At 48.0% G+C, this 27,684-nt stretch overlaps 1 pseudogene; it reads left to right on the top strand.

The window, feature by feature from the left end:
* The first annotated feature begins 7,671 nt into the window (after positions 1–7,671).
* Positions 7,672–10,544, top strand: LOC102280662 (intestinal-type alkaline phosphatase-like; annotated as a pseudogene).
* The last annotated feature ends 17,140 nt before the right edge of the window (positions 10,545–27,684 follow it).

The raw sequence follows: 27,684 nt of genomic DNA, 5'->3' as shown, positions 1-27,684 counted from the left end.
CAGTTAATCAAATTCAAGATTGACAAGAGGCCCTGGATCCCTTGGCTCACCACTCACTGGGGGACCCCAAAGCCTTTTATATAAGAATGGATAAGATGGTGGAGTAGGGGGATAAGAAAGGTTTCTGGGACTCCCTGCATGATGGAGATTTGTTAAGAGAGTCCTGATGGAGGCTAAGGGTAGGGGTATAAGAGTTGATGGAACTGAGATATGCCCTACTGTTTGCCTTCTTTTGTGATTGGCATCTTTCATTCTAGATTGTTGGTGAGAATCTGTTGCCTGCAACAAATGTCTCCTTATTCCCATTGCTGTGCAGTGTTCCATGTATCACAATGGGACAATTTTTTTTTTTTTTTTTTCCGAAAGTTGAGCTGTTTCCAACATTTTGTGTGTGTTAGTCGCTCAGTCATGCCCAATTCTTTGCGACTCCATGGACTGTAGCCCACCAGGCTCCTCTGTCCATGGGGATTCTCCAGGCAAGAATACTGGAGTAGGTTGCCATGCCCTTCTCCAGGGGATCTTCCTGACCCAGGGATCAAACCCAGGTCTCCCACATTTGCCATTTGAGCCACTAGGGAAACCGTTTCCAGTTTTTTGCTGCTTATTAAATGGTGCTGCTGTAAATGGGTTGGCCACACGTGCCACAGAGTCTGCAGGACGTTTTACCCAGAGTAGAAGCTCTCCATCCTGGGACGAATGGGTCCTGATGTCACAGAGAAGGCTTGTGTCTGCAGTGAGTGCAACTCCCATTCCCTCACCTTCTCTCCAAGGCTCACAGGGTGGGGTTTTTGCTCTTTGCCCACCTGAAGGTCTGTAAGAGCACCGTGTGGTTGATGCTACCTCACTTGAATGCCTTTCCACTGTCTCCCTGGGTGAAGAAGCTCTCCAGTGGCGGGTGGACAGGCGGCTCAGGCAGAGGGGAGAGTGGCTGGCAGAGAAAGGACAGTGGCAGAAGAGGGAGTGGGGGAGGAGCTGTCCAGGAGCACTAGCAGGAGGGAACCAGCTAGGAGGGCAGGGGCCAAGCAGAGGGCTGATTCTGAGGGCCAAAGTACCTGCCACCTTTCTCAGCCATGACTCCCCAACTGCCTCTGCCCAAGCGCCCCCTCCTCCAGTACCACCCCTCCAGCAGCACCTTGCAGGCAGATCTCATCTGTGGATGAGGATGGTGGAGGGCCCAGCATCTCCCTACCTCTATACCCTCTTCTAGCCCCTGAAGTACCAATCTCGTGACCTCATCTTGGGAATTATTCATACATTCAGGTCCCACAGGAACCCACTCGACTTCCTGCTCCTCTCCCATGGGGGCCGGACATTGTAAGCAGGGGAGGTCCCTGGGCTCCAGCCGGTAAGGTGTCCACACTCTTCCTATTGCCCAGCTGAGGGGACCTTGATCCTTCCCCAGGACAGTGTTCAGGAGCATGAATGGGTCACCGCACCCGGACACTCCTAGACAGGAGGCCCCACCCTGGGTGGGTCTGTGGGGGCCCCTCTGGGCCTCAAGGATGCTTTCCATGTGGTCACTGCTCAGGAGACTTTAACTGGAATCAAGTGTCTCCTTCAAAGAACAAGTAGCCGCCCAGCTTCTGATTTCGGTCCCTGAGGCCCTCTCTGAGCAGGGCCCCTCTCCACCGGCTCCCTGCGAGCCTCATCTCAGCCCCCTCCCCTGATCTGTGCCCAAGACCAGTATCATGAGCCCCCTCCACTAACAGCTGCTTCTGGGGCCTTCCTTTCAGCTTTGCCACCTCCCCCTGACCCCAAGTGCCACCACTGGTGCTGACTCTTCTGCAGGTAGAGCCCAGTGTGGGGGCAACTGCGATCCCTGGGGTCCCGGGTGAACCCCAGTGTGCACTGCCCAGCTCTGCTGAGTCCGGACGTTTCCCCCCGGTGAGTCCTCGGGTGCCCCTGGGGCCGTGCTGTCTCTGGGTCCTTCCATGGCCCCCAGGACTGGCCCTTCCCAAGGCCGGTCTCCAGTCTGCCCTTCGGAACATGCAGAGCCTGATCCTAAAGTTCATGAACCAGAGCTGCCAGGGCCTTCACCTTCACTGTGACCTTGGAGACTCTGGGCAGCTGGCCTCCACAAGAATCCCCGGGAGCCCATGACCGCACGGGGCGGCAGCACCCTTACTTGCTCTCACATGAGCCATCCTTCCTGAACCATCAGTCGCTCCGGAGCCACGAGGCCACAAACTGCTGTGCAGCTGTGATCTCCTTCTGACCAACTTTCCTGATGGCCTTTCACAGGGGGACTGGGAGGAGGGGTGGGTGGCCTGGCCTCCTCTCCTGGCCTCAGAACTGCAAGGACTGGCCTGGCTGGAGGCAAAGAAACTTCATCAGAAATCCTAGGATGGCTGGGCATGCATGGCCACTCTTGTCCTGGCTAGGCGGCAATGACGTCCTCCAGCCCAGTGCTCACTCAGCGTCCTCTGACCTCCCAGTCAGCCCCCTGGGGGCTCTTCAGGAGGCTCGGAAATGCCCCAATCCCACGTGGCCCCCCAGAAAACAAGGACAAAATTAAACGTGTTTGCTTCCTGCATCCGAGCTCCAGTGGAGACATTCATACCATTTCTACGGGGCTGGTGGAGGAGGAAATGAAAGGTGGAGAGGAGGGTCCAGGGAGCCACGTGCCCTAGAAAGGGAGCCTCCATTTCTGCAAACTTCTGGAGTGTGGGGGCTGGGGGTGGGGTATCAATAATCAAAGCCTTCCTGTTTCCATCTGTTGCCTGCTCTCATCTGAGTGACAAGACTGTCACTACGTCTCAGGGAATATCCTGAGATTGGGTGGGCAGGACACAGGCAGAAGACATCCCCCCAGGGATCCTTTGGTGCCACTGTGGGCTCTGCACTGCCCCCTGCTGGCAGTGCCTGCCGTGGGCCGCATGCTGGGGGCTGAGACAGGGCCCAGAGAGCCCAGCGTGGTAAAGGGGACAACGGTAGAAGGTTCTGGGCTCCAGATGAGACCCCGCAGGACTCTGTTCTTCCCAAAGAACAGAGAGACTGGGACAACCGTCCCCCACAGAGCAGGCTCCATGGAGCTGGCCATCCCCTGGCCCCAGGCAGCCATAACCCCTGAGTACAGGACCAGAGGTGTTATCTCTTACTGCAGAGCAGAAGCCATGCTGCCTGCTGTCCGGTTATCACGGGCCCCAGGGGAGGGAGTGGAACAGCTTTTCATCTCAGGTGATTCAGGCCCAGAAGTAGGGAGCCAGATGCCCTGGTGGGAACTTGGACAAACACGCTTTGTTTACCGCAAGTGACACCTGGTTTGTATTAGGTCTTCAGTCCTGCTCAGGAACAGGAGAAAATTCACAAGAAACCAAGAGAGATCACAGTGCCTGATCATTTAATGTTGTCATAAGAACGTTGACGAAAACTTTATGCTCCACACCAGGCTAAATTAAAAACAGTGACAAAACTAAATGGTGGTGTGGATGCAGAGAAACGGTATCCCCCATAAGTTGCTGGTGGGGATGCAAAGTGCTGCGGCCGCTCTGCTGAACTACACATGCAGCAACCCTATGACCCTATGACCCAGCAGCTCCACTCCTGGATATACATCCCAGAGAAATGAAATGCAAACAAATATTCACACAGAAATGAGTCCCAGAAGATTCCTGGCTGCTTTACTTAAAACAGTCAAACCTGGAATCGGCCCAAAGGTCTTTGCACATGTGAATGCTTAAACACGCCAGGGCGGTGGGTAGGGGCAGTGGTCCACTCACCCCGAGACTCTTCTCAGCAACACAAAGGAGTCCTGGCCCTAGTGAATCTCCAGGGGATTAGTCTGAGTGAAAAGAGGCCACTCCCAAAAGACTACCTGATTCCATTCATGTAGCTTAGAAGGCAATGGCACCCTACTCCAGTACTCTTGCCTGGAAAATCCCGTGGACGGAGGAGCCTGGTGGGCTGCAGTCCATGGGGTGGCTATGAGTCGGACACAACTGAGCGACTTCACTTTCACTCTTCACTTTCATGCATTGGAGAAGGAAATGGCAACCCACTCCAGAATTCTTGCCTGGAGAATCCCAGGGACAGGGGAGCCTTGTGGGCTGCCATCTATGGGGTCGCACAGAGTCGGACACGACTGAAGCGACTTAGCAGCAGCAGCTTACTTAGAAACACAGGAATGGGTTAGGGAAAGAGGGCAGGGTGGTTATAAAGGGGCCCTGGGGGTTGGAGCTGTTCAGACTCCTGACTATGGTGTGTTTACATGAATCTACACATGTGATAAATGGTACAGAACCCACACAAATGCAAGTGAGTACAGGTAAAACAGCAGACTCTGAACAGAAATGTGAAAATCTGTGAGTTATTCCGTCAGAGAAGATTGGAGAAAGCATGCAAGGGATATCTATATTCTTACAATCACGTGTGAATCTACAGTCATTTCACGTCAAAAATTTGAATTTAACAAAGGGACTGGGAATTAATCTTGCAGTAACAAAAATTTAAATTATGGCCTGATGAAAAGAACCAATCAGCTAATTAAGCACCTGCCCAGGAGTTAGTCCCTTCTGACCTTTAGCCAAGAATTTTCCAAGCACAAGACTATGTGGGGGACAGAGGCAGCTGACGGGGCGGGGAGGGGGGAGCAGGAAGGAGCCCCCAGCAGGCAGGTCTTCTGGGAGCTGGAGGGTAACCTGGGTCAGTGTGGTTAGTGGGTGGAACAGCAGGTCAAGGAAGAGGAACCTGGAAGCTCTGCCTGAGGGGAGGGCACCTGGGCAGGGGGCTGGGCAGGAAGATGCTGGTGGCCAGTGCAGTGTGGCTCGGGGGTGAGGGGGCCCGAGTTGGGAGGGGGCTACCCAGGTCCACTGGGGTGGGTGAGGCAGGAGGGAAGGGGTTTCTTTCCTTTGAAAAAAAAAGTCTTAATTGTGGTAAAATAAAACACAATATAAAAGTTAAGAACTTGGGACTTGCCGGGTTGTCCAGCATTTAAGACTCCCCACTTCCACTTCAGGGAGGACAGTTTCCATTCTTGGTCAGGGAACTAAGATCTAGAATGCCCATGGTGCAGCCAAAAAAGAAAAAGTAAAGAAAAATAAAAAGTTACAATCTTAGCCATTTTTAAGGCCCAGTTCAGTAGTGCTGAGTATTCACACTAGGTTGGTCACACATCTCCAGAACTTTATCATCTTATAAAACTGAAAACCGTTAAACAAGTCCTTAGTCTCCCGCCTCCCAGCTCCTGGCGGCCACCATTCAACTTTCTATTTCTATGCATTAGACTACTAGAGATACCTACGGAAGTAGAACCACACAGTATTTGTCTTTTTGTGAGTGTTTTTTTTTTTTTTTTTTTCACTGAGCATCATGTCCTCGAGGTTCTGAAAGGTTGTTGCTGAGTTGTGAAAGATGGCAGGATTCTTGGCCTCCAGAGGAGATGAATTCAATCCAGAGCCAGTGACAGGCTTGATTGCTCAGAGCTTTTGTGTGATAAAGTTTTATTAAAATATAAAAGGGATAGACAAAGCTTCTGACATAGACATCAGATGGGGGCAGGAAGAGTGCCCCCCTGCTAGCCTTTAGCAGTATGTTATATACCTATCAGCAAACTGTTAATTAGAAAAAGGAAATGTCTCAAAACTCAGAGTGGCACCAGGCCCCTCACCCACAGCATGCATTTTGAGATAACATTGGCACAAGGTGAGCCATCCCAGGCCATAAAACGATTGACGTGAATCTTGAAGGAAGGCAGGTTTCCAAGTAAATATATAGTTTCATTAACACAGATTAGGAGAACAATGTATAAGTAAAACATACTTTACTCCAAACCAGTAAAACACACTGGCTTGTTGAGCCCTTATTGGTTCTGAGTCTTAAGCGGAACTGACTTGAAGAAGGACAGTCCAGGGCAAATACATAGTTCATTAACAGAGCTTAAGAGAAACATTTCCAGAAGAAAAATGCATTGTTTAGCTCCAGGTTTGAGAAAAGTTAAGTTCAGGTGGAACCAGGTGTTGTCATGGCAACACAGAATTTTAAGAGAAACCTACTTTTAATTTTGTATAGAGGAAGGAAAAAATCTGACACTTACAGTTTGTTTCCTCCTGCCACTTAAGAGAGAGAAAAAAATGTCTGACACACTTGCAGCCTATTTCCCCTGTTTAGAGACCCCTAGCCTTCCTGCCAGGCAATGGCACCCCACTCCAGTACTCTTGCCTGGAAAATCCTATGGACGGAGGAGCCTGGTAGGCTGCAGTCCATGGGGTCGCTAAGAGTCCGGCATGACTGAGTGACTTCACTTTCACTTTTCACTTTCATGCATTGGAGAAGGAAATGGCAACCCACTCCAGTGTTCTTGCCTGGAGAATCCCAGGGATCGGGGAGCCTGGTGGGCTGCCATCTATGCGGTCTCACAGAGTTGGACACGACTGAAGCGACTTAGCAGCAGCAGCAGCAGCGGCCTCCCTGCCTGTTACCCTCTCAGTTCATCCGTGTTGTAGCAGGGGTCAGACTTTCCTTCCTCTTTGAGGCAGCACAGTATTCCACCGTATAGCTCTATCATGCTTTGTTTATCCATTCATCTGCCAGTGGACTGTTGAATTACTTGCAAGTCTTGGCTATTGTGAATAATGCTACTACAAGTGTTGGTGTGCAAAACTTCTAGATCCTGCTTTGCATTCTCTGACACTATTTTGGCTGAGCCACACAGCTTGCAGGATCTTAGTTTCCTGACAAGGTATCGAAGCTGAGCCCCCTGCCATGAAAGCATGGAGTCCTAACCACTGGACCACCAGAGAATTCTCTCTGCCTTCAAAGCTTTGGGGATACACACCCAGAAGTGAGATTGCTGGATTGGAGAAATGTCTTTTTAACCCAACCTAGGGCTGCTGAAACCTCTTAGCTCCTATCACAAGCTATTCCTGTGAGTGTGGGTGGCCTGGGGAGAGAACAGATTCATCTCTGCCTTCCACCTACCTGTCTAAGCGAGCCGAGGTCTACGTCATGTACGAGGCACTGGGCCCGCATTCCTGGCCCTTCACAGGAAACACGCACGCAGAGTGCCGGCCGAGCTCAGCCCTCAGTAACTGAAGACACAGACAAGGCTCTGCTGTCACCTCAATTCGCCACAGAAGAAGTTGGGCCCAGGCTCCCAGGTGCCCTGCTAGCCCAGTGCCCACCCCACCTGCCCAGGCCAAGCCTGGTGAGGAGCTGCGTGGTGGGCAGGGTTCCCAGGCCACCCTGTCTCTGTGCCTCAGGGCATCGGGAACCCAAACCCAGGCCCCCGCCCAGTCTGTATGCTTCCAACCCCACCTCCCTCGGCACCCAGAACCAAACCTGAACACAGGAGGTGAATAAAGCAGAGATGATTCTCTCACAGCACTTGCTGAGCGAGGGTTAGAAGTAGCCTCTGTCAGGATCATGTAAATATTCCTCAGGCGAAAAACATCTGCACCCTAATCCCACCCCACTCTGAGGAGATGGCTGGGGACCATCCTGTGAGGGAGGGACCTGACTCAGATGCTTGGCCACATCTACCAATTCTGATGGTGACAGGGCCTAAAGTCATAGGGCAGGTGAGAGGCAGGGTGTGGCCCCCTAAGGCACTGGGAGGGACATGGAGACTTCACAGCAGGAATTTAAGCCAGTGCTGCAGCCAGTTCCTGGTGCCCCAGCCTTGCCCGAGACCCAGCCTCCCCAGGTCCCATCCTGACCCTCCGCCATCACACAGCCATGCAGGGGGCCTGCGTGATGCTGCTGCTGGGCCTGCAGCTACAGGTCTCCCTCGGCCTCGTCCCAGGTAACCAGGCAGCTCCCGGTGCCCTCTACTCACAGGGGTGGCCCCAGGCTGACCTGACCTCCACTCTCCCCTTGGGCAGTCGAGGAGGAAGACCCCGCCTTCTGGAACCGCCAGGCAGCCCAGGCCCTCGATGTGGCTAAGAAGCTGCAGCCCATCCAGACAGCCGCCAAGAATGTCATCCTCTTCTTGGGCGATGGTGAGTGCGCTAGGCTGGTCCATACCCTGTCTCCCGACAACCCTGGAATCCTGGGCTGCCGGCTGACCCAGGCTGGCCCCAGGGACTCAGACCTGACACAGTGTACCTTCAGGGATGGGGGTTTCCACGGTGACAGCCGCTCGGATCCTAAAGGGGCAGATGGCTGGCAAGCCGGGACCTGAGACACCCCTGGCCATGGACCAGTTCCCATATGTGGCTCTGTCCAAGGTAAGGGCCAAGTGGCCTCAGGGTGGTCTACACCAGAGGGGTGGGTGTGGGCCTAGGGAGCAGGGTAGGAGGGAAAGCCCCAGGAGGGTCTCGGGCTGAGATAGGGGCCGGGGGCTGTGAGGATGGGCCCAGGGCCTGGGTCAGGAGCTGGGTGTCTACCCCAGCAGAGCTGAAGGCATCTCTGTCCCCAGACATACAACGTGGACAGACAGGTGCCAGATAGCGCAGGCACTGCCACTGCCTACCTGTGTGGGGTCAAGGGCAACTACAGAACCATTGGTGTAAGTGCAGCCGCCCCCTACAACCAGTGCAACACGACACGTGGGAATGAGGTCACGTCTGTGATGAACTGGGCCAAGAAACAGGTGGGCTTGGGTGTCAGCTTCCCGGGCAGGGACGGGCTCAGAGACCTCAGTGGTCCCCCGTGACCTCTGCCACCCTCAGGGAAGGCAGTGGGAGTGGTGACCACCACCAGGGTGCAGCACGCCTCCCCAGCCGGGGCCTATGCGTACACGGTGAACTGAAACTGGTACTCAGACGCCGACCTGCCTGCCGATGCCCAGATGAACGGCTGCCAGGACATTGCTGCACAGCTGGTCAACAACATGGATATTGACGTACGACATGAGGGGCTAAGGGCGGGGCTGGGCAGAGGGGGTGGGACAGACATCTGTCACAGACCCAGGAAACTCACAGCCCTGGGGACTGACAGCCCCTCCCATGTGTGGAGGGGGAGGAGGTGGGGACAGACCTTTCCCACAGACCTGGTGGGGGAGGTAGGGGCTGTGTGAGAGGCGTAAAGGGCCAAGTAGGCCCTGAACCCACCTGCCCTAATCTCTGGCTCCAGGTGATCCTGGGTGGAGGCTGAATGTACATGCTTCCTAAGGGGACCCCAGACCCTGAATACCCACATGATGCCAATCAAATTGGAGTCCAGAAGGACAAGCAGAACCTGGTGCAGGAGTGGCAGGCCAAGCACCAGGTGATGGGGGCTCACGGATGCAGGGGGTACAGTGGGGCCGGGCCTGGGGTGTCGGGCTATGGGCTGAGGCCTGGTTCTGCCCTCCCAGGGAGCCCACTATGTGTGGAACCGCACGGAGCTCCTTCAGGCAGCCAATGACTCCAGTGTAACACACCTCATAGGTAACAACCCCACCCACCCCCACTGTCCTCCCAGGGATGGGTGCCACGGGCCCCCGGTCCCCAGCTTGCAGGTCTCCACTGGTCCCCTTTCCCACAGCCCACTTTGAGCCAGTTGACATGGCCTATCAGACTCAGTGAGACCACACCAATGACCCGTCCCTGGAGGAGATGACTGAGGCGGCCCTGCAAGTGCTGAGCAGGAACCCCAGGGGCTTCTACCTGTTTGTGGAGGGTGAGTGGCAGCCCCTTGGGGAACAGAGGAGTGATGAGGGCCATCAGAGCGGGTTTAGTATCTTATATGTGACTTACCTGCAGGAGGCCGCATTGACCACGGTCACCATGATGGCAGAGCATATAGGGCGCTGACCGAGGCGGTCACGTTTGACAATGCCATCGCCAAGGCTAACGAGCTCACTAGCGAACTGGACACGCTGATCCTTGTCACTGCAGACCACTCTCATGTCTTCACTTTTGGTGGCTACCCCCTTCGTGGGAACTCCATTTTCGGTAAGCCCAGGGAGACTGGCAGGTCCTTGTCCCTAAGTTACGAGGCACAAAGTGCTCTGAGCCAGTTACCTCCTCTGCAAAGTGGAGCAACTGCCCTGTATCACTCTAGTGAGGATTAAGCCAGTGAACAGACAAGACGTGCCTGGGCTCAGCACACAGAAGGCACCCAAAAGGATTGGGTCAGTGTGATCACTGGGTCCCCTCCTCCTTGCAGGGTTGGCAGATGGCAAAGCCAGAGATGGCAAGTTCTATACTCCCTCCTCTATAGCAATGGCCCCGGGTACCAGATGAACAGGGACTCAAGACCTGATGTGGACGAAACCAAGAGCAGTGGGTGGGCCCTGGGGTGCAGGGGAAGAGGGATGGGAGGATCCTGGCTGGGAAGTCAGAGGAGGGGGAGGCCGCCTCCCTGCCGGCTCTGAACTCCCATTCTCTGCCAGGGGACCCCTCACACCAGCAGCAGGCTGCCGTGCCCCTGGTTAGGGAAACCCATGGGGGCGAGGATGTGGCGGTGTTTGCCGCGACCCACAGGCGCACCTGGTGCACGGCGTGCAGGAGGAGACCTTCGTGGCGCACATCATGGCCTTTGCGGGCTGCGTGGAGCCCTACACCGACTGCCATCTGCCGGCCCCCGCTCACCCCACCAATACTGCATGCCAGGCCGCCTGCCCACCTTCTCTGGCACTGCTGGCCGGGGCCCTGCTGCTGCTTCTGGCCCCTGCCCTGCACTGACCCCCACCAGCCCAGGCCCAGGGAATTCCTGCTCCCCTGCCCAGAAGCTTCAATGGACTCGAACCACCCTGGAGGCTGAGGCCCTGACTTTCCTGTGAGAGCCACAGTCTTCAGTGCCCCCGGCCTCGGTGTCCCCAGATTTTGTTGGAGCTGCCCCAGACCCCAGGAAAGGCAATGGCTCAGACCACCCAGTCTCTTCTCCCCACCCAACAGCCCTGCCTGAGGACCACACTGGCACCAGAGGTGTCCCCCATAAGGTATCAGGGCCTACCAGACCCCCACTGGGGGCTTCCGGGAGGCATGGTTTCTGGTTGCCTGACTTCCAGGAGGCGTGGCTCCCGGGGAGCTGTGGCTTCCCATCCTCCTGGAACCCACCCTGTGGGCATCTCGCCGGCCAAGGAGGTGTCTGGAACCAGGAGCGCCGGGGGGCCCCTCGACACAGAGTCCTCAGCAGTCCCTCCTAGGAACCCAGCGGTACCATTACAGACAGGAGATAGCGACACAGAGGAGAGGAGACTTGTCCCAGGTCCCCCAGCTGCTGTGACGGTGGCCCCGGTGCCCCTTTCAGGCTGGGGCATCCCAGTAGCAGCAGGGGACCTGGGGGTGGGGACACAGGCCCTGCCCTCCTGGGAGGGAGGAAGCAGCCCCCAAACTGTTGTGAGTGTGATACAGGAGTGACACGTGTAGGAAGAGAAGCCCTTAGGTGGGGGCACAGAGCGTGTGTCTGTGTGAAGGGGGGTCAGGGTCACATCAGGGACGGGCTGATGAAGGGCTGACGTTGAGCAAAGACCAAAGGCGGTGAGGGCGGGAGCATCGCATAAAGACATCGGTGCAGGAGCCCCGAGGGGGCATCGGCAGGGCCAGGTGAGGCCAGCATGGGACCGAGTTGGGGGGAGCCGCAGGGTAAAGAAGGTCAAATTTGAGGGGACGGGAGGATGGGGCAGGAGCTGGTATTTCATCCAGAATGTGGGAGGGGAGTGGAAGGCTGTGGGCAGGGACATAACAGGACCAGAAGACTCTAGAAAATATCCTGCTGGCTACTGAGGAGAGAAGACTCTATTCTGTTTATGTGTTGTTGTGGGGGTGGGGCAGAGGTAGGAGCTGGGAAACCCGCATTTCTGACCTCTCTCTGAAAACATTCCAGAGCGCCTGCTCCTATGTAATTACAGAGTATGTAATTACCCCTAAAGGAACGTTTCAAAGAATTTTATACAAGTGAACAGAGCCCTTTTTTTCGATAAATTTTACAAAATTACAGATTTATTTGTACTTTTACAAAGGTGTCAAATGGTATTTTGCTCTCATTGGAAATGTTAACATGATTGAGTATGCTTCCTTATTTGCTAAAATTTTGATTTAAAACTATAAACATCAATTTGAAGGCCAGGCTCTCAGTGCAGTTTATGTAGCTCTGGGTTTTATTAGCTGTCACAAATCTATGGAGCTGAATAGAACAAGGGCATCAGTAGCAAGATTTACTATATCGATGGACTCATTTTTTTAAATTGCGGGACAGTTGCTTTACAATGTTGTGTTAGTTTCTGCTGTACAACAAAGTGAATCAGCCATACAAGTGTTACTAGCTCAGTCGTGTCTGACTCTTTGTGACCCCATGGACTGTAGCCTGCCAGTCTCCTCTGTCCGTGAAATTCTCCAGGCAAGAATAACCATGGTGGGTAGCCGTTCCCTTCTCCAGGGGATCTTTCCGACCCAGGGATCGAACTCTAGTCTCCTGCATTGCAGGCAGATTCTTCACCATCTGAGCCACCTGGGAAGCCCTTATGAGTACATATATCCCTTCCCTCTTGGATCGCCCTCCCACTCCCATCCCCATCCCACCCATTGAGGTCACCACAGAGCATGAGTTGAGCTCCCAGCACTATACAGCCGGTTCCCACTAGCTGCGGTGACCACCCAGTAAAGTCCCAATCTCCCAAGCGCCACCCACCAATTGTGCAAAGGCATTTTGATACAAGGCAGCTTGCCTGGTTCTGCCTTCCCTGTTGTCAGTTAGCTGGTCCAACAAACCAAAGAGAAGGGGTTGCTTGTTTATGTTTCATAGTGTGTTGGTCGCTCATTCATGTCCAACTCTTTACGACCCCATGGACTGTAGCCCCGCCAGGCTCCTCTGTCCATGGGATTCTCCAGGGCAAGAATACTGGCGTGGGTTGCCATTCCCTTCTCCAGAGGATCTTCCTGACCCAGGGGTTGAATCCAAATCTCCTGCCTTGCTGGCAGATTCTTTACCGTCTGAGCTACAAGTAAATCCCCTGGGTTCAAAACCCAAGGGAACTCTGGGAACCATGGTTTCCCTTGGGCAAACCATGAGTTTTATAAACAGATTATTCTGGAATACATGGTGATCTTTGCACAACTTTGATTATCCTGAAAATCACTGAACTGTACACTTGAAAAGGGTGAGTTTTGTGGTATATAAATTATACCTAAATGTTAAAAAGTTTCTGTTTCCAAGTTTTTTCTAAATTGTGTAGGTATGAGGGATTTTATCAGTCAAATACAGTGTTGGCCACAAGATCAAGGACAGATTCTCCAGCATCAGTTTTAATGTCTTGACCTTGAAGGGGCAGATGCAGGGGAAGTGTGCTTACTATATTCCAAGATTTTTATTTTATTGGGTGCTCAAGATGGACAGCACTTGTCACCTCAAGAAATCTCAGCACATGGGTCTTTAAGAAAGGAAGGGAGTCAGGAAGAAAGAGGGCAGGAGGACTCATGCCAGCTCCCTTCAATACCTTGCCAATAACATGGCTCATAATGTGGGGCTGATCAGGAACATTCTCATGGCCACCCCCAATCTCATTACCAAGTATCTATCATAAAGCTTCTCCTTTACTCGGACAATCTTGGTTTTAGAAAGTTAGCGACGAGGGAAGGCACCAAGATGGCGGAGGAGTAGGACGGGGAAAACACTTTCTCCCCCACAAATTCATCAAAAGAGCATTTAAACGTCGAGTAAATTCCACAAAACAACTTCTGAATGCCGGCAGAGGACATCAGGCACCCAGAAAAGCAATCCAACTCCTCGAAAGGAGGTAGGAAAAAATATTAAAGACAATAAAAGAGACAAAAGAGGGAGGGACGGAGTTCCGGCCCGGGAAGGGAGTCTTAAAAAGAGAGAAGTTTCCAAACACCAGGAAACCTTCTCACTACCGAATCCGTGCCGAGCTTTGGAAGCACAGAGGACAACATAACAGGGAGAAAAAATAAATAAACAATTAAAACTCACAGATTGCGAGCCCTACGGTAACTCCTCCAGCGGAGAAGCAGCGCAGACGCCTGCATCCGCCATTAGCAAGCGGGGGCTGGGTAGGGAGGCGCGGCGCGGGCTGCATCGCTGAGAGTAAGAATCTGGCCTGAATACCCTGACCACTATCTGACCGAAATAATTTGGGCTAGCAAACCAGACTGTGGGATATCTACCATGCAAAAAGCCAGCCCTAACCTAAGACTCCGCCAGCCCGCGCACGGAACAAAGGACTAAACAGAGGTAGCCGGCTGCAAACCTTCCCCCTCCGGTGATAGGCAGCCAGAGCCGGAAGGGGGCAATCGCAGCCCCAGAGAGACATTATCTATAAAACTGGCTTCTTTGCTAACTAAAACTTCTTGGGGGTCTGGACGGTCAACATCTGCTTGAGAAGGTGCGCCGGTTTTACACCCAGATAACCAAGTGGCGGGGAGGCGATAAGTCGCAGCATTGGTGCTCGCCAAACACCTCATCACCTGAGCTGCTCGGACCTGGGAAGAGCACAAAACGCAGCCCCAACTGAGTCTGCGCCTCTGAGGACTACCTGAGTGCCTGAACCTGAGCGGCTTGGACCTGGGAGGTGCATGCAACCCAGGGCCAGCCTCGGATTGTTCCCGGCGGAACAACCTAGAGCCTGAGCAGTGTGGGCAGGGAGGCTACACGCGCCATGAGCGGGGGCAGACCCAGTGTGGCTGAGGCACTGCGAGCGCACACCAGTGTCATTTGTTTGCAGCATCCCTCCCTCCCTCCCCATAGCGCAACTGAACAAAGAGAAGAAATACAGCTCCACCCACCAGAACACCGACACAAGCTTCCCTAACCAGGAAACCTTGACAAGCCACCTCTACATACCCACACACAGCGAGGAAACGCCACAATAAAGAGAACTCCACAAACTGCCAGAATACAGAAAGGACTCCCAAACTCAGCAATTTAAACAAGATGAAGAGACAGAGGAATACCCAGCAGATAAAGGAACAGGATAAATGCCCACCAAACCAAACAAAAGAGGAAGAGATAGGGAATCTACCTGATAAAGAATTCCAAATAATGATAGTGAAATTGATCCAAAATCTTGAAATTAAAATGGAATCACAGATAAATAGCCTGGAGACAAGGATTGAGAAGATGCAAGAAAGGTTTAACAAGGACCTAGAAGAAATAACAGAGGCAGAAGATAGGATTAGTGAATTAGAAGATAGAATGGTAGAAATAAATGAATCAGAGAGGATAAAAGAAAAACGAATTAAAAGAAATGAGGACAATCTCAGAGACCTCCAGGACAATATTAAACGCTACAACATTCGAATCATAGGGGTTCCAGAAGAAGAAGACAAAAAGAAAGACCATGAGAAAATACTTGAGGAGATAATAGTTGAAAACTTCCCTAAAATGGGGAAGGAAATAATCACCCAAGTCCAAGAAACCCAGAGAGTCCCAAACAGGATAAACCCAAGGAGAAACACCCCAAGACACATATTAATCAAATTAACAAAGATCAAACACAAAGAACAAATATTAAAAGCAGCAAGGGAAAAAAACAAATAACACACAAGGGAATTCCCATAAGGATAACAGCTGATCTTTCAATAGAAACTCTTCAAGCCAGGAGGGAATGGCAAGACATACTTAAAATGATGAAAGAAAATAACCTACAGCCCAGATTATTGTACCCAGCAAGGATCTCATTCAAGTATGAAGGAGAAATCAAAAGCTTTTCAGACAAGCAAAAGCTGAGAGAATTCTGCACCACCAAACCAGCTCTCCAACAAATACTAAAGGATATTCTCTAGACAGGAAACACAAAAATGGTGTATAAACTCGAACCCAAAACAATAAAGTAAATGGCAACGGGATCATACTTATTAGTAATTACCTTAAACGTAAATGGGTTGAATGCCCCAACCAAAAGACAAAGACTGGCTGAATGGATACAAAAACAAGACCCTTACATATGTTGTCTACAAGAGACCCACCTCAAAACAGGGGACACATACAGACTGAAAGTGAAGGGCTGGAAAAGGATTTTCCATGCAAATTGGGACCAAAAGAAAGCAGGAGTGACAATACTCGTATCAGATAAATTAGACTTTAAAACAAAGGCTGTGAAAAGAGACAAAGAAGGTCACTACATAATGATCAAAGGATCAATCCAAGAAGAAGATATAACAATTATAAATATATATCCACCCAACATGGGAGCACCGCAGTATGTAAGACAAATCCTAAAAAGTATGAAAGGAGAAATTAACAATAACACAATAATAGTGGGAGACTTTAATACCCCACTCACACCTATGGATAGATCAACTAAACAGAAAATTAACAAGGAAAAAAAAAAAACATGTATCTATAAAGCTCACTAAAGCAAAGCACAGTAAAATGAGGTATGGCAATAAAAGGCGTTAAATTTATCAAATAAAAAATAAATAAATAAAGTGCTGAAAAATTAAAAAAAAAAAAGATCATATCCCAACATGTATGCCACCATCTGCTGTTAAGAGAATCTACATTTGCTGTGCTTTCCACTTTTCATATACATTATATCATGTAGAATGCATTAATCCTTGAAATGAACCCAACCCACCTCTCTTTAATTTCTATTCATAGATACTAATTATGAAGACAGACCTGTAAAACTTTGCAATTAGAAGAAAAAAAAATAATAAAATAGTCTTTTCACTTTTTCAAAACATTTAAAAATGTGAACACCTTTCTTAGCTTGTGGGCCATACAGAAACAGGTGGTGGGCTGGATTTGGCTTTGGATTTGCAGGTCACAGTTCAATGACCCCTGATTTAAAGCACCCAGCTCATCCTATGTGCAGCCAAGATTGAGAACCCCTAGCTTATAACTTTCAGTTTCTCAAACAACTGTCCTAATTCATAAAAAAAAAAAAAAAAGGAAAACTAAAAATAAAAACTACAACATGATCCATTAATTCCACTACTGGGTATATATCCGAAAAAAGCAAAACCACCAATTTAAAAGGATACATACCCAAAAAAAAAAAAAAAAAAAGAATTCAGATTATCAAAACCACTTTCAAGCCCTAAAATTTTATTACTGATTTCAGATGATGCAATTGCCATCAAAGAAGTAAATAAAAAGCTTTATTTTGATATGCAAATTAGAATATCAAACTATCAATTTTGTGCATACTTCACATATTCTGAAATACCATAAAAAGGAACATTTGAATTGTAGAAGGCCAGGTGTGCAATCAGAGATAGGCTTTTTACCCTAGCAAGAGTGATCAATATGACTTAATACTTTGACTTGATAGATAGGAACTTGGATATATGATTCCATTCCAAAAAAAAAAAAAAACTAATCCAAAAGGTCCATGTTAGCATGTGCTTTTTCCTAATGCTCCAGGTTGTTAATAGTAGAACTAATTAGATCTTTACTTCTTGAGTGTACTTTTTTGTTTGCACAGTTAGGAATGGTTTGTGTTTTGAAATACTAGAAATGAATCTTTTTCTATAAGTAAAGAATTGGTATACTCATAATTTTGGAAATGGATGAATTATTGATCTGTGAATTTTTGAAGTAGATTGTACATATCACAGTAATAATAGGCTCTAAGAAAGACCTTGAACCCAACTGAAGACCATTGAGGATATCGCAGAATGGTGGAGTTTTACAGCTGGAAATTACTTTAGTGGTTGATCTAATTATCCCATCAGTTTACAAGTGAGGCAACTGAGGCAGTAAGAAATGAAGTGGTTTGTGTAGGGCTAAACATCTACTGGTCAAAAAGTCAGAACCAAGACCCTAGGCTCTTGACTTGCGGTTCAGTTCTCTTATCAGCCCAGCAAGGTAGAGCTAAAAGAAAAAGAAGTGACAGTTGCTGTTGTTCATGGGACTTATAAAACCTATCTAGGAGAAGGCAATGGCAACCCACTCCAGTACTCTTGCCTGGAAAAATCTCATGGGCGGAGGAGTCTGGTAGGCTGCAGTCCATGGGGTCGCGGAGAAAAAAAAAAAAAAAAAGAAAGTTAGCGACACTTACGGCTCCTACAGCTTGTTATGTATCCTCAAGGTTTCTGGATCTTCCCTGCAATGGTTGACTGTGGATGGACCAGTGAGTGAGCTGGGCAGGTTCTGCTGTGTCTGCAGCTCTTATCATCCAGAATCCTTTATCATCACATCCTGTGAAGTAGCTATTACATCAGGGGTGCACTGACAGCGTTCTCCCCACATTACATTGCTTTCATTAAATAAATAAGAAATTAAATGTTAGAAACATATTTTCCCTGCTAGATCTTTCCTTTAGTGGTTCACTCACAAAAAAATTAGTATATTTTATCATTTAAATATACATTATTATGTATTTCATCCAGCAAATACCTTACACTGAGATATGTAGAAACACCTCTGCTTTCAGCCAACTGACTATATAGCAAACCTCCCACACTGAATAATCTGCTCTAAGACTTTTGTTTCGATCTACAGCAATGTTTTCTCTACATCTTCCAAAGACATTTGTGGATGAAGAAATGCCTTTTAGTTTTGTGACAGATCATTTTCTGTTCATTGTTTCTGCCATTTTTACTGCAGCAGAAAGAATAAATGTCTGCCTGGTGGTAGGTGTTTTATGTCTTATGGTATTATGGAAGAACCTTTAAAAGAGCCTTCCAAATATTTATCATTGCTTAGGGAAAAGTCATAAAGTACTAGATGGAACTATGTATCACTTTAAACTCCACTGGGAAAACACTATGGGGGGCTGTCTCATGTTCTGAAAGCTTAGTTGCTAACCAGGAGGGCTTCTTCCAGTTGTTGTTGTTGTTGAGTCACTCAGTCATGTCTGACTCTTTGCAACCCAATGGACTGCAGCACACCAGGCCTCCTGTCGCTCACTATGTCCTGGAGTTTGCTCAGACAGATGTCCATTGAGTCAATGATGCCATCCAACCAACTCATCCTCTATCGCCCCCTTCTCCTCCTGCTCTCAATCTTTCCCTCATCAGGGTCTTTTCCAATGAGTTGCCTGTTCACATAAGCGGCCAAAGTATTGGAGCTTTAGCTTCAGCATCAGTCCTTCTAGTGAATATTCAGGGCTGATTTACTTTAGGATTGACTGGTTTCATCTCCTTGCAGTCCAAGGGACTCTCAAGAGTTTTCTCCAGCACCATAGTTCGAAAGCACAAATTCTTTGGTACTCAGCCTTCTTTATGGTCCAACTCTCACATCTGTACATGACCACTGAAAAACCATAGCTTTGACTAGATGGATCTTTGTCGGCAAAGTGATATCTCTGATTTTTAAGAGGCTGTCTAGGTTTGTCATAGCTTTTCTTCCAAGAAAGAAGAAAATCAGACTTTAATTTCATGGCTGCAATCACTGTCTGCAGTGATTTTGGAGCTCAGGAAAATAAAATCTGTCACTGTTTCCATTTTTTCCCCATCTATTTGCCATGAAGTGATGGAACCACATACCATGATCTTAGTTTCTGAATGTTGAGCTTTAAGCCAACTCTTTCACTTTCCTCTTTCACTTTCATCAAGAGGCTCTTTAGTTCTTCTTCACTTTCTGCCATTAGAGTACTATCGTCTGCACATATCAAGTTATTGATATTTCTCCTTGTAATCTTGATGAATGCAAAAGTAGGAAGTCAAGAAATACCTGGCTGCTGCTGCTAAGTCACTTCAGTCGTGTTGGACTCTGTGCGACCCCATAGATGGCAGCCCACAAGGCTCCCCGGTCCCTGGGATTCTCCAGGCAAGAACACTGGAGTGGGTTGCCATTTCCTTCTCCAGTGCATGAAAGTGAAGAGGGAAAGCGAAGTCGCCCAGTCATATCCGACTCTTAGCAACCCCATGGACTGCAGCCTACCAGGCTCCTCCATCCATAGGATTTTCAGGCAAGAGTACTGGAGTAGGGTGCCATTGCCTTCTCCTTTAGTAACAGGCAAATTTGGCCTTGGAGTACAGAATGAAGCAGGGCAAAGGCTAATAGAGTTTTGCCAAGAGAACGCACTGGTCATAGCAAACACCCTCTTCCAACAACACAAGAGAAGACTCTACACATGGACATCACCAGATGGTCAATACCAAAATCAGATTAATTATATTCTTTGCAACCAAAGATGGAGAAGCTCTATACAGTTAGTAAAAAACAAGACTGGGAACTGACAGTGGCTCAGATCATGAATTCTTTATTGCAGAATTCAGACTTAAATTGAAGAAAGTAGGGAAAACCACTAGACAATTCAGGTATGACCTAAATCAAATCCCTTATGATTATACAGTGGAAGTGAGAAATAATTCATGGGATTAGATCTGATAGAGTGCCTGAAGAACTATGGACAGAGGTTTGTGACATTGTACAGGAGGAAAGGATCAAGACCATCCCCAAGAAAAAGAAATGCAAAAAAGGCAAAATGGTTGTCTGAGGAGGCCTTACAAATAGATGAGAAAAGAAGCTAAAGGCAAAGGAGAAAAGGAAAGACATCCATTTGAATGCAAAGTTCCAAAGAAAAGCACGAAGAGATAAGAAAGCCTTCCTCAGCGATCAATGCAAAGAAATAGAGGGAAACAATAGAATGGGAAAGACTACAGATCTCTTCAGAAAATTAGAGATACCAAGGGAGCATATCATGCAAAGATGGGCACAATAAAGGACAGAAATGGGATGGACCTAACAGGAGCAGAAGATATTAAAAGAAGTGGCAAGAATACACAGAAGAACTGTACAAAAAAGATCTTCATGACCCAGATAATCACGATGGTGTGATCACTCACCTAGAGCCAGGCAGCATGGAATATGAAGTCAAGTGGGCCTTAGGAAGCATCATTACGAACAAAGCTAGTGGAGGTGATGGAATTCCAGTTGAGCTATTTCAAATCCTAAAAGATTCTGTGACAGTGCTGCAGTCAATGTGCCAGCAAATTTGGAAAACTCAGCAGTGGCCACAGAACTGGCAAAGGTCAGTTTTCATTCCAATCCCAAAGAAAGGCAATGCCAAAGAATGCTCAAACTACTGCACAATTGCACTCATCTCACATGCTAGCAAAGTAATGTTCAAAATTCTCCAAGCCAGGCTTCAACAGTATGTGAACCATGAACTCCCAGATGTTCAAGCTGGATTTAGTAAAGGCAGAGGAACCAGAGATCAAATTGTCAACATCTGTTGGATCATCAAAAAAGCAAGAGAGTTCCAGAAAAACATCTACTTTTGTTTTATTGACTATGCCAAAGCCTTTTGACTATGTGGATCACAACAAACTGTGTAAAATTCTTCAAGAGATGGGAATACCAGACCACCTTACCTGCCTCCTGAGAAATCTATACAGATTTTTATTACAGAAATCTATGCAGGTCAGCAAGCAACAGTTAGAACTGGACATGGAACAACAGACTGGTTCCAAATAGGAAAAGGAGTACGTCAAGGCTGTATATTGTCACCCTGCTTATTTAACTTACATGCAGAGTACATCATGAGAAACACTGGGCTGGATGAAGCACAACCTGGAATCAAGATTGCTGGAGAAATATCAATAACCTCAGCTATGCAGATGATACCACCCTTATGGCAGAAAGTGAAGAAGAACTAAAGAGCCTCTTGATGAAAATGAAAGAGGAGAGTGAAAAAGTTGGCTTAAAATTCAACCTTCAGAAAACTAAGACCATGGCATCTGGTCCCATAATGGCAAATAGGTAGGGAAGCAATGGAAACAGTGACAGACTTTATTTTGGGGGGCTCCAAAATCACTGCAGATGGTGACTGCACCATGAAATTAAAAGATGCTTGCTTCTTGGAAGAAAAGTTATGAACAACCTAGACACCATATTAAAAAGCAGAGACATTACTTTGCCTACAAAGGTCCATCTAGTCAAAGCTATGGTTTTTCCAGTAGTCACGTATGGATGTGAGAGTTGGACTATAAAGAAAGGTGAGCACCGAAGAACTGATGCTTTTGAACTGTGGTGTTGGAGAAGACTCTTGAGAGTCCCTTGGACTGCAAGGAGATGCAACCAGTCCATTCTAAAGGAAATGAGTCCTGAATATTCATTGGAAGTACTGATGCTGAAGCTGAAACTCCAATATTTGGCCACCTGATCCAAAGAACTGACTCATTTGAAAAGACCCTGATGCTGGGAAAAATTGAAGGCGGGAGGAGAAAGAGACGACAGAGGATGAAATGGTTGGATGTCATCACCAATTCAATGAACTTGAGTTTGAGTAAATTCTGGGAGTTCGTGATGGACAGGAAGGCCTAGCATGCTGCGGTCCATGGGGTTGGAAAGAGTCAGACATGACTGAGCGACTGAACTGACTGAATCTTGATTCCAGCTTGAGCATCATCTAGCCCAGCATTTCACATGATATACTCTGCATAAAAGTTAAATAAGCAGGGTGACAATATACTGCCTTGATGTACTCCTTTTCCAATTTGGAACCAATCTGTTGTTCCGTGTCCACTTCTAACTGTTGCTTCTTGACCTGCATACAGATTTCTCAGGAGGCAGGTCAGGTGGTCTGGTATTCCCATCTCTTGAAGAATTTTCCACAGTTTGTTGTGATCCACACAGTCAAAGAATTTGGCATAGTCAATAAAGCAGAAGTAGATGTTTTTCTGGAACTCTCTTGCTTTTTCAATCATCCAATGGATGAGATGGTTGGATGGCCTCACCGACTCAATGAACATGGGTTTGGGTAGACTCTGGGAGTTGGTGATGGACAGGGAGGCCTGGCGTGCTTCGGTTCATGGGGTCACAAAGAGTCGGACACAACTGAGCAACTGAACTGAACTAAACTGAATGGATGTTGGCAATTTGATCTCTGCTTCCTCTGCCTTTTCTAAATCCAGCGTGTACATCTGGAAGTACTGTTAGGGCTTGAAGAATTTTGAACATTACCTTGCTAGCATGTGAGCTGAGTGCAATTGTGCGGTAATTTGAGCATTCTTTGGCATTGCCCTTCTTAGGGATTGGAATGAAAACTGATCTTTTCCAGTGCTGTGGCCACTGCTGAGTTTTCCATATTTGCTGGCCTATTGAGTGTAGCACTTTCACAGCATTGTCTTTTAGGATTTGAATTAACTCAGCTGGAATTCCATCAGCTTCATCAGCTTTGTTCATAGTAATGCTTCCTAAGGCCCACTTGACTTCACATTCCAGGATATCTGGCACTCGGTGAGTGATCACACCATCGTGGTCATCTGGGTCATTAAGACCTTTTTTGTACATGCTGTTACTTTTTTAAAAATATGTATTTATTTTCAGCTGCATAGGGTCTTCGTGCTTTATGGGGGCTCACTCTAGCTGTGTTGCGCAGGAAACGCTCTCTAGTGGTGCTGCACCGGCTTCTCATCGCATCGGCCTCTCTTGCTCTGGAGCAGAGGCTCGAGGCATGTGGGCCTCAGTGGTTGCAAGTCATGGGCTCTAGAGGCAGGCCCAGTAGTTGTGGCACACGGGCTTAGTTGCCCCACAGCATATGGAATCTTCCAGGACCAGGGATCAAACCAGTGTCCCCTGCATTGACAGGGGAATTCTTACCCATTGCATCACCAGGGAAACCCAGTTTTGTGTTGTTATTGATGAAGACCTCCAGGCACCCAGGGCAGCTTCACCAATGACAATGGAGGTGGGGGTGCTTCAAACAGTTTGGTTTTGTTTAATGTTTTATGTCTGGGGCTGACTTGTGTCAGCTCTGTACCGTGGGTGATGAGTATGTTTCAGGAGGGAGGAAGTGGCTGCCACTTCTGTGGCTGTTCCCCTGGTCTGGATTATAGGTATTATTTGTATTACAGTTTCTTTACAGGAATTTTTGGTAAGCCACTTGATTGTTTGGGAAGATTCATTCGTTTAACACTACAATAGATCATATAGTCTATAAACTTTCTTAGCTCAACACACTCAACCCTACTCTGTCCCAATCCACCAGAAGTGAGCAAACGGGGAGGAGATGCTGTGTCGGCTCTCTGCCTGTAGCATCCGTATTCTCTTCCCCAGGACACCTGAGAACCATGCTTGAGGGTGGGTGCCCAGTTGAGACCGTTGTTGATAAAAAACTAATCAGTGATGATCTAAAGAGATAGAGAATTTTATTTAACCCATGAAAATTATAACTTGGGAGAGAATCTTAAAAAACTCCAAGGACTGTCCATACACATTTGTGAGATAAAAGATCATACATTAAAATGGCACACTCACATATTATACAAAGTTCATATAAGATACAGGGTTCAGATAAGCACATACAAACTGAACAACAGGTCCCAGGACTCCTTATGGGATTTGGACAGAAAGGTAACATTAAAGGAGTTACATCACTTGTGTCAGAAAAGATAACAAGAAACCCTGATCTTCCAGATACAGCAGGTGACCGAAGCTTCCAGAAGTACAGAGTCCTAACTACTTATAGCTTATGGTGAACAGTGACAGATTTGTGATCTCTGAAGAAGATTTCGCTTCAGGACCAGGGACCAGGCTTGATCACCCAAGAGCTTTTGTATAGCAGAGTTTTATTAAAGGAACAGAGAAAGCTTCTGACATAGACATCAGAAGGGGCTTGGAGAGTGCCCCCCTAGCTAGTCTTATCAAGGCCATATATACTTTTACAACATACATCTGAAATTAACAAGATTAGAACTAGCAATAGGGAGGTCTTAATCAGATACACTCCCACAATATAAGTCTTAAGATAACAAGATTAGTCAGAAGGTTCATGTTAGGGAGAAACATGTCCTGGAGCAAGATACTTTGTTATATTGACTAAGACAAAGCAATGTAGGAAAAAAAAAATCTTTGTCCTTTTCTCCTTGAGAGCCCCAGACCCCTTTCTCCTTCTCAAGGGCTCTGGGCCCCTTTCTCCTCTTTGGGGACCCTGGACTTCTTATCAACCTACCTAGAAATGACTGTCTCACTACTGGACTGCCAGGGAAGTCCTAAAGCAGAGAATTTTATATCACCCAAGTGAAGATTATAACCCAGTAGGAAGTCTTTCAGAAAGCTCCAAAGAATGCTCCTACACATTTTTGAAATAAAGGGATCGTACATTAAAAAGGAGACAGTCATATTCTACACAAAATTCACCTAAAAATACAGAGTCCAGACAAGCACATACAAAGTGAGCAACAGGTCCCAGGACTCCTTATGTGATTGGGAAAGAAATGGAACATTAAAGGAGTTACTGGTGTCAGAAAAAATAAAAAACAACACTGATCTTCATGATAGAGCAGGCAAAGAGCAGGTGCTCACAGCTTCGAGAAGGTCAGCTTTATGTATAATGCAGGTGCAAGCTGAAGTTTGGAGAGGGCCCACTACAGCAGGGAGTGCATTATGCTTAGATTGTCTTGAAGAGTGAAAGTGAAAGTCACCCAGTCCTGTTGGACTCTTTGTGACCCCATGGACTATACAGTCCATGGAATTTGGACTATACAGTCCATGGAATTCTCCAGGCCAGAATACTGGAGTGGGCAGCCATTCCCTTCTCCAGGGGATCTTCTCAACCCAGGGATCAAACCCAGGTCTCCCGCATTGCAGGCATATTCTTTACCAGCTGAGCCACAAAGGAAGCCCAAGAATACTGGAGTGGGTAGCCTATCCCTTCTCCAGCGGATCTTCCTGACCCAGGAATTGAACTGGGGCCTCCTGCATTGCAGATGGATTCTTTACCAGCTGAGATATAGATTGTCTTGTCCTTCACTAAACACAAGTTTTATTCTATCAGGATAAAGGCTCCAGCATGGAGATAGACATTAAATAGGACCAGGGCTGAATGCCAGGGTTGTTGTAGCAAGGCTGGAATGAGATAAAGCCTGGGAGAACCAGGCACAAAGTAGGCACACTGGGAGGCCTGATGTCCCTTCAGCCAACCCACTGAGATCCAAATGGGAGACCTGGAGCCCTTGGGTGCCAGACAAGACTCAGGCCAAACAATTCCCCATGACTACAGGTGCATCACTCCCTGCAGAGTTCAGACTGGGCTCTAGGGGACACCCCAGGTTCAGTCCCAGCCAGACCTGTAGCACAGCCCATCCTTGGCTCCTGGAGTTCCTCCTTTCTCCCACCCCTGGTCCCTGCACCAAGCCCAGAGGGGCTCTGGTGACCACACAGGATCCTTCCTGATGGGTAGTCACAGATGCTGCCTGGAAACCTTGGGAGACCTCAGACGAGATGACCTTCATCCTGACCTTGCAGCTGATGCTCCCATCTGAGGCTGTGACCCCCCTGCTTCCAGACACAGGTCTCCCCACCTGCTCAGCATCTGCATGACCAGCCATTGTCCCTTTCAGGATGCCTCCCCCATTCCTGTCTCCGGTAGGGGTGGGGTTAGGGGTCCAGAGACCTGCAGGAAGCTGAGTCATATTCTTAGTTGCACCCTCTGATCTAAAGTGACCCAGGGCCTGCTTCCTCCAGGTGAACAGAGCTTCAGGGTTGCTCCTGCATACACACCAGGCCACAGCCCAGAATCCCCTCAACATCCCCTCGCCACCAGGGATGCCCAATCTATGCCAATGTGCCAGGCACAGTGTCCAGGAGCCAGTTGTGTGTTTCTGGAAAGGCCCCTCAATGAAACTATGAACCATGCCATGTAGGGCCACCCAAGACAGCCAGGTCATGGAGAACAGTTCTGACAAAACATGGTCCACTGGAGAAGAGAATGGCGAACCACTTCAGTACTCTTGCCTTGAGAACCCCATGAACAGTATGAAAAGGCAAAAAGATATGACACTGAAAGATGAACTCCCCAGGTTGGTAGGTGCCCAATAGGCTACTGGAGAAGAGTGGAGAGATAACTCCAGAAAGAATGACGAGATGGAGCCAAAGTGAAAACAACACCCAGTTGTGGATGTGACTGGTGATGGAAGTAAAGTCTGATGCTGTAAAGAACAATATTGCATAGGAACCTGGAATGTTAGGTCCATGAATCAAGGTAAATTAGAAATGGTCAAACAGGAGATGCCAAGAGTGAACACTGACATTTTAGGAATCAGTGAACTAAAATGGACTGGAATGGGTGAATTTATTTCAGATGACCATTATATCTACTACTGTGGGCAAGAATCCCTTAGAAGAAATGGAATACCCATCATAGTCAACAAAAGAGTCCAAAATGCAGTACTTGGGTGCAATCTCAAAAACGACAGAATGATCTCTGTTAGTTTCCAAGGAAAACCATTCAATAACACAGTAATCCAAGTCTAGGCCCCAATGAGTAATGCTAAAGAAGCTGAAGTTGAATAGTTCTATGAAGACCTATAAGACCTTCTAGAACTAACACCCAAAAAAGATGTCCTTTGCATCATAGGGGACTGGAATGCAAAAGTAGAAAGTCAAGAGATAACCTGGGGTAACAGGCAAGTTTGGCCTTGGAGTACGGAATGAAGCAGGGCAAAGGCTAAGAGAGTTTTGCCAAGAGAATTCACTGGTCATAGTAAACACCCTCTTCAAACGACACAAGAGATGACTAGGCATGGACATCACCAGATGGTCAACACTGAAATCAGATTGATTATATTCTTTGCAACCAAAGATGGAGAAGCTCTATACAGTCAGCAAAAACAAGACTGGGAGTGACTGTAGCTCAGATCATAGACCCTTTATTGCCAAATTCAGACTTAAATTGAAGAAAGTAGGGGAAACCACTAGACCATTCAGGTATGACCTAAATCAAATCCCTTGCAATTATACAGTGGAAGTGACAAATAAATTCAAGGGATTAGATCTGACAGACAAAGTGCCTGAAGAAATATGGACGGAGGTTGGTGACATTCTATAGGAGGCAATGATCAAGATCATCCCCAAGAAAAAGAAATCCAAAAAGGCAAAATGGTTGTCTGAGGAGGCCTTACAAATAGCTGAGAAAAGAGAAGCAAAAGGTAAAGGAAAAAAAAAAGATATACCCATTTGAATGTAGAG

Source organism: Bos mutus, chromosome 2 (genome assembly GCF_027580195.1).
Source record: "Bos mutus isolate GX-2022 chromosome 2, NWIPB_WYAK_1.1, whole genome shotgun sequence".
NCBI classification, from domain to species: Eukaryota; Metazoa; Chordata; class Mammalia; order Artiodactyla; family Bovidae; genus Bos; species Bos mutus.
The sequence above is the reverse complement of the archived record's forward strand: the minus strand, read 5'-3'. Positions and strand labels throughout refer to the sequence as shown.